Raw genomic sequence first — 7,494 nt, 5'->3', positions numbered from 1 at the left:
TCACAGGAGATGATGACAGATATTCTTCACAAGCTCTAAAGCATCACATCCATAACCTTCCCCACTCCCCTGCCCTGTGGCATCCAGGTCCCCTCTCTGGAGGCAGCACTACCACATTTCTTGCTTATTCTTCCAGACATTTAATATTTGCACACTTAGGTAGCACTTATGAAGTAACCATCATTTTTCATCAGGGTCTCCCTGATTTGCTGTATTAAGCTTCATCATGTAATACTAATAAGTGGGCCCTATTAACATTTCCATTATCACAGAACAAGGAACTGAGGACAGAGGGTCTGCATAACTTTCCCAGGTTCATGTGGCTTCTGGTATGATTTGAATCCAGACCATCAGGCACCAGTCCCCACTCTGTCGGTCACTGTGCTGTGCTCCCTTTCTGTATTACCTCACTAAATAAAGTCATGTCTCCGTGCAGTCAGCCTGCTGGCTATTTTAAGTGCACACCACATTGCAACACCCTCTTCTCAGCCCAGCTTCGATTCACTTGACTCCCCTAGACTCCCCTAGGAGGCTGGTGAACAAAGAGAACAGACGTGTGACCTGCGAATGAATTGACACTTCTGCATGGTCTTCTCCCCGCAACATATCAATAGTTCTCTCAGTTTTTGTTGTGTTTTCCAGGATCATGACTCGGGTACCAAGAAGAAAAGGAAGATTATAAAGGAGTCAAACACAGGATGCACAAGAATATCATCTGCGATCAAGATAATCTGCTGGCCATCCGCAGCGGTGGTTCAGGCACATCAGAATCAGCATCTGGCCAAACAACAGGGTAGGGACACAAATAGCACCCCCACTAACCACTCCATTGAAGGTACTGTGGAAATAATACCAGCAAGTAGATTCAGGAGCAATGGCTGTAGTTTGTACAGCAGAGCCTGGATCTGGCTGAGGGAGGATTGGGCAGGGAAGGTGCCCACTCAGAGCCCGTGCAGCCACTGCCCGCTCTTAGCCAGGCCTTAGTCCAAGCTGCTCAGATGATTGGTCAGTTTCTAGTCAGTGAGACCCTGGGGGCCTGTAAACTTCATCTGTTAAGCCACCAAAACACCAGCCCAGTAGACCCTGTTCCCAGCTAATGAATATTAACTGCTCATCATCCAGGTTTGATCAGTTGAAGATGATGCTAATTCTCTGTGCAACTGTCATGTGGGCAGTTGGTTTGGAATGTCCTGGGTTTTGAGTCAGTTAGGGAGTCAACTAGACTACTGGTCATTCAGGGTGGTCACCTGACCACCAGGAAGTCTCACTGCAAATCAGCTGCTAGAATCAAGTGCTGAGGGGGAAGGGAGGGGAGATGCACACATATTTGGATACCCCGGTCCATCAGGGGGTCTGCATTTGGGGGAAAGACATTGTATTTGGGGTCAGGGATTGAAACGTAGAGGCAGGAGGTGGGTACAGATTTGAGCCATTCTCTTGGGCCAGGCACCTCCTCCGAGTACCAGCTGTCTCCCTGCAGCATCCTTGGGGCAGGAGGATGTGGGAAAGGGAGTGAGGAGAGCTCTTGGTTTGTGTATCCAGGGCATGATCTCATGTCCATGTGTTCAGGAATCTCTATCCCTCCCCTGCCTCAGACCCATCACTCATCAGTGTTGTGACTCTGGGCAAGTTACTCAATCTGTCTAAATTTCAGTGCCCTGAACCATAAAATATGGGTCACAGCCCCTACTCTGCCCACCCCACAGTACATCACAAGAAATAATATTCTTTCCATGAGCTCTATAACTTCTTACTCATGTCATCAATATGAAAAAGTAGGCTCTATCCTCCTGTTTGTAGCCTCCTAGGTGCCCTTTCTGGAGACGACCTACTTATTCTTCCAGGCATTTAATACTTGAACATTTATGTAGGTAGCACTTATGAAGTACCCATCATTTTTCTTCAGGCTTTGTATTTACTAATGTTTAGCCTCAGAACATAATACGAATAAGCAGGTCCTACTAATATTTCCATATCCCTGGCCAGGGAACTGAGAAACAGAAGGGCTAAGTAACTAACCTTCCCAGGTACACGTGGCGTTCAAATAGGATTTGATTTCAGGCCATCAGGCACCAGCACCCATACTCTCCCTCTTTGTGTTGTGCTGACTTTGTACTTGTCTCATGTAAATAAAGTTATTTTCCCCATGTGATCAGCCTGTTGGGTATTTTAAGTGCACGCTAAAATGCAAGGTCCATCTTCATAAGCCCTACTTTGATTCAGGGGACTCCCCGGGCAGCTAGTAATAAGGAGCTCTGAAGTTTGACCTGTGAATAAGTTAAGACTTTTGCCAGGAAGATGTCAACACCTCTCACTATTGTGAATGTATTTCCTAGGAACTTGTTTCAGGAATATGAAGAGAAAAAGACAAGGATTCAAACCAAGGATACATATGGGGATTGATCCTCCGTGAAGAAAATATACTGGCTGGCCCTCACCGTCATTCAACAGCTCAAAATGAACATCTAGTCCCAAAGGGTTGAGCCTCAAATATCATCCCATACAAGCCACTCTATTGAAGTCACTGTGAGAATTCCATCCTGAAACTGATCAAGAGTAATGACTATAAAAATGTTGTCATATTATCCTTTGATTGAGATATAATTCACATTCCATCAATTCACATTTTTTTTAACTGATTCAGCTGCTTTTAGTGTACTCAGGTTTTGCAATCAACATCTCTAATTCCAGTACATTTTCATCATCCCCAAGAGAAACCTCATACCTAGTATCAGTCATTCTCATTCTGTCCTCCCCTTTCACCCCAGCCCTGGGTCTTTCTGTCTCTATTGATTTTCCTATGCTGGACATTTCATATGAATAGAACCACACAATGTGCGGACTTCTGTGTCTGACTTTTGCAGTAAGCAAAATGTATTCACGGTGCATCCAGGTTGTAGCATGTATCTGTCCTTCACCCTTTTAATGGCTGAATAATATTCATTGTATGGATATAACACATTTTATTTTTCCATTCCTCAGTTGGCGAATAGTTGGGTTGTTTCCACTTTTTGGCTATTATGAATAATGATATGACAGTATAACACTCATGTACAAGTTTTCGTGTCAACATATGTTTTTTATTTCTCCTGGACATATACCTGGGAGTGGAGTTCCTGGGCCATACTGTATCTCTGTGTTGAACTTTTTGAGGAACGGCCAAACTATTTTCTTTTTCATATTTGCATCAGCGATGCTTGAAAGTGCCAATTTCCCCACATCATTGCCAACCCTTGTTTTTAAAAAAATTATATGGCACAATAGTGGGTATGAAGTGGTATCTCACTGTGGTTTCAGTTTGCATAATTTTGACTAATAATTTTGGACATGTTTTCATGTGCTTATTGGCAATTTGTGTCTCTTCCTTGGAGCAGTATCTATGCAGATTCTTCTTCTCATTTTTAAAATTTGGTTATTTGACATTTTATTGTTGAGTTGCCAGTGTTCTTTACATATTCTGAATACTAGGCTTTATCAGATATATGACTTGCAAACATTTTCCTTCATTCTGAAGGTTGTATTATGTCTTTCTTGATGGTGTTCTTTGAAACACAAAGGATTTTAATTTTGATAACGTCCAATTTCTTTTTCCTTTTGTTGCCTGTGCTTTTGCTATCATATTTAAGAGTTCATTGCCAAATCCAAGACTATGAAGATTTATCCCTTTTTTTCTTCAGAAATTTGTATAGTTTATCTCTTATATTTAACTCTTCGATCCATTTTAAATTCAAAGTCTATTTTGTCTGATATTGGTATAGACACTCCTGCTCTCTTGGTTACTATTTGAGTTTTCTCACTGAGTTTGGAATTCCCTTTTCTATCCTTTAACTTTCAACCTGCTTGAGTCTTTTGATCTCAAGTAAGTCTCTTGTAGACAGCATATAGTTGGGTCATATGTTTTTACCTATTCTGCCAATCTCTGTATTTTGATTGGAGAGTTTAATGCATTTACATTTAAAGTAATTGCTGACAAAAAAAGACTTATTTCTGCTATTGTGCTGTTTCTTTTCCATCTGCCCAAAGCTTTTTTGCCCCTCATTTCCTGAATTCCTATCTTTCATTGTGTGTGTTTAGCTGATTTCTTACAATAAAATATTTAAATTACTTTCTCACTTCCTTTTGGGACTATTCTATAGCTATTTTCTTTGTGTTTACCATGGGGATTACCTTTAACATCCTAAAATTAAAACACTCTAATTTGAACTTACACCATGTTAAACTCAACAACATCCAAGTTCTTGAAGCTAAAAGAGCATCTTACTATCTCAATGCAAAAGACCTTCTCCAAGACACACTGCAGTTTCTGCCTGGCTGGGACATTGCCCCAGAGTGGGGTTAAGTTTAAGGAGTCGAAGGAGGCATACATTTCCATCCTCTGGATCACTGCTCACCAAAAAATACATGATGCCAGGCACATATGTAATTTTGAATTTTCTACTGAACACACCAGGAAAATGAAAATGGTGAAGTCAATGTAAATAATAGATTTTTAATTCAGTATCTGCAAAGTGTTAGAATGTTTACATGTGGCACGAGAAATGTGGTCATATTACGAGGGCTTGAGAGCCGCATGGGGCAAGATAGAGGACAAAGAGCATGCACTTGAAACTCTAAGAAGTGAACGCTAACAGGCAGATGGGGCCTGGAAGTCCAAAGTTGAATAACAGCCCATAACAGGGTGATTATGGTGGGTTTTTTTCCTGCCTCTGTCTCCCAGCTTACGCAAGGCACGCAAAGTCCAGCAACAGCTGAAAGTTAAAACCATGGGATCAACCTTTTATTTCTAGCCAGACAAGTGAGAAAGTGGGGGGCTTGGATGTTGAGGAGTGAGGGGGTCATCCCCATTGGTCTTTTTCTCCCCAGTTACCACATCTCCCCTGCAACCTCAGTGATGGCAGAGGCCTTCACTGAGAAATGGCCTGTGTCTCTGGACAAAGGAACAGGTTAAGAGGCTCCTATTGTCTGAAGAGTGTGGGGGCATGCCTGTTATTTTCCTTTCTTTTCTCTTGCTATTTAAATTGACAAGAACAGATACTACACTTGATCTTAGCCAAAAGGCTGAGATGAAATAGACAAAATAAACTTTAAGCTAAAATTACTGTCAAGTATAAATTTTACTAATATAGTAATTCCAAAGGACCACAGAGCAGGGCAGTGGCTTTATTGAGAACCCAGGATTTCCGAGTGTCCACCATGCTCACTTTTAAATCATCAGCACAGCCCTATAATTCAGAGATTTAGGTGAAGTGACTTGCCCAGGGTCACACAGCTAAGTGAGAGTCTTCTGGGACCAACAGTAACTTTTGCAAAGGCGTCTCTTGCTATACTTAATCACTGCCACCATCTGACACTCACATTCTTTCTTTTTATACTATTCTGTTTCCTTGGGTCAAAGAATCCGACCCCTGAATTAAAGTTAAATAGGAATTAGTGGCAGATCAAAAGACAAAATCGCTTCAAGATATTCTTTTAATTCCCCCAAGTAATGCCTTTAGTCACAAAAATATAGAACAATATAGAAAATTAAAAGTCAAGTGACCTTAGTGTTCACAGGCAAGCACTAATACATTTTAATGTACCATGATATTAAAATAGAAATAACTATGAAACATTTTCTGCGGAGAAGCAGCCCCTGCGGCAGGCAGCAGAAAGGGACAGGAAGGCTGCATGGCGCCCAGGCCCCCAGTGGCCTAGGTCTCACCCTGCAGCTCACTGTTGATGCACCGGAACGCTGCTTCCTTCTCGGAGTCTAGGTCTTCAGCGGCGACAGGGAAACCCAGCTCAGGGGCTGGGGGCAGCCTCAGAGGCTCCCCTCGCCTGTGCGGCAGCAGAGGAATCCTGCGTTTTCGGGGCCTGGGACTGTCAGATGTGCAGGAGCCCTTCCTCCAGGGCCCTTTCTGCCCTCTTGTTGCCTCTGCATCTTTGTCGGGCTGGCTTTTCCTCTGGGAAACCACCGGAGCTGCAGAGGGCGACGGAGGGCCATCCTTGCTCCCTTTCTTTGCAGACTTTTGGAGCAGCCCTTCCGGTATGGCGGCACTCCTCATTCTCTTCACTGGCAGGAAACCTCGGGTGGAGCTATATGAGCTCGTGATGGCGTTTCTTTGGGGGCAGGAGCTCATACAAGTGGTCTAGAGTTTCCTGGTGGATCTGTCTTCTGCCCTCTTGGCGTGGAGATCTCTCTGCAGAGGTCCAGGCCTGGGCACGAAGAAAGAGCCCCCCAGGGGCCTAAATGCAGATCGTGCGCCCCCGGTGTCATTGGGGCCGCTTCTCTGGTCATCGTTCTTCCCTGTGACTGTGGGGACTTCCTCCTGCTTGGCCATCCCTTGCCCGCTCTCTCCCAGGGCCCTCAACACCGTCTTCTCTGTGCTGTAGTTCGAGACACAGCTGGGTGTCGTGGCCGGCACTGGCTGCCCCCGCGCCACACTGACAGTGACTGTGTCCACTGCAGACACTGAGCTGCGGGACGTCGTGGAGGTGCGAGCACCCATCACTGCCTTCTTCCGATGGCCTCGCCTGAAGATGGAGATAAGGATCCCCATAAGGAGTGCAGCGTCTGCGGGATGGTAGAATGGGGTCTCAGAGACTCTGTGGCAAAGCGCAGATGGCAGAGTCACTGGACACTTGTGGGCCGGCCTGCGAGTGGATAGCCGGCCATAGACAGCTGGGTGACCCGGGCCGGCCACGGGAAGTCGGTGGGCGCGGGGAGCGGGCTGGGGGCAGCCGAGCCCTCCTGGCAGGTGCTGGTCCCCCAGTGCCCGGGGCGGGGGTGAGGGGCAGGGCCTACCTAAGTAACTGCCCCTAGAGAACTTGGGTGAGGTCGGTCCTTGGTTAGAGAGCTGGGCTCCGAACACTCTCCTTCAGCTGCCAACTCGGCCAAAAGCGGAGTGCGCTCTCTTTGGCCTGTTGCTGGGATGCAGCTCTGGAACCTGTGAGCGAACAATGGGCGTGCGTTGGCGGGGCGCAAAAGTTTAGGGAGGGGTGGCGCATGCGCAGAGTACACGTCAGGCCCTGGGGCGCACAGGTGAGGATGCGCGCCCCTGGACCGTCTAGCGCTTCTGAATCTCCCCGGGGGTCTGAGGGCTGGAGGTGTTTGCCTTGAGGGTGATGAGCTTCTTGGCAGGGCAGCTGCCCCTTCTTCCCCGGCCGGCTCTAACTGTACAGGATGGGTCCCCAGCCACCAGAGTAGGAAAGCTGGAGAGCAGGGTACCTGGCTCAGCAGCCGCCGCCCGAGGTGGCAGATTTGGCATCAGCGCCTGTGCCTCCGCCTGCCCTCTCACCTGGTAACATTGGAGGAGAGAGCCGCTAAGAACAGAAGTGCAAAAAAAAAACAAAAAAAACCCCAGAAGTGCCCAAGCCAACCAGATCCTGCTGGGGTGACAACTGAAGGGGCAGGCAGGGCGGGCTGGGAGGGACATATATACCAGGTCCAAACCCAGAAAGATCTGAAATGCACGAGTCAGAGTGAAAGTCCAGAATCATCCTTGGGCTTTGGGC

The 7,494-nt window shown here is 46.4% G+C and overlaps 1 pseudogene; it reads right to left on the bottom strand.

Annotated features, from left to right (window-relative positions):
- Positions 1-4,964: 4,964 nt before the first annotated feature.
- LOC125964129 (uncharacterized) lies at positions 4,965-5,070 on the bottom strand (annotated as a pseudogene).
- Between the last annotated feature and the right edge of the window lie 2,424 nt (positions 5,071-7,494).

Source organism: Orcinus orca, chromosome 3 (genome assembly GCF_937001465.1).
Source record: "Orcinus orca chromosome 3, mOrcOrc1.1, whole genome shotgun sequence".
Classification (NCBI taxonomy): domain Eukaryota; kingdom Metazoa; phylum Chordata; class Mammalia; order Artiodactyla; family Delphinidae; genus Orcinus; species Orcinus orca.
This window is presented reverse-complemented; position numbering and strand designations above follow the sequence as displayed.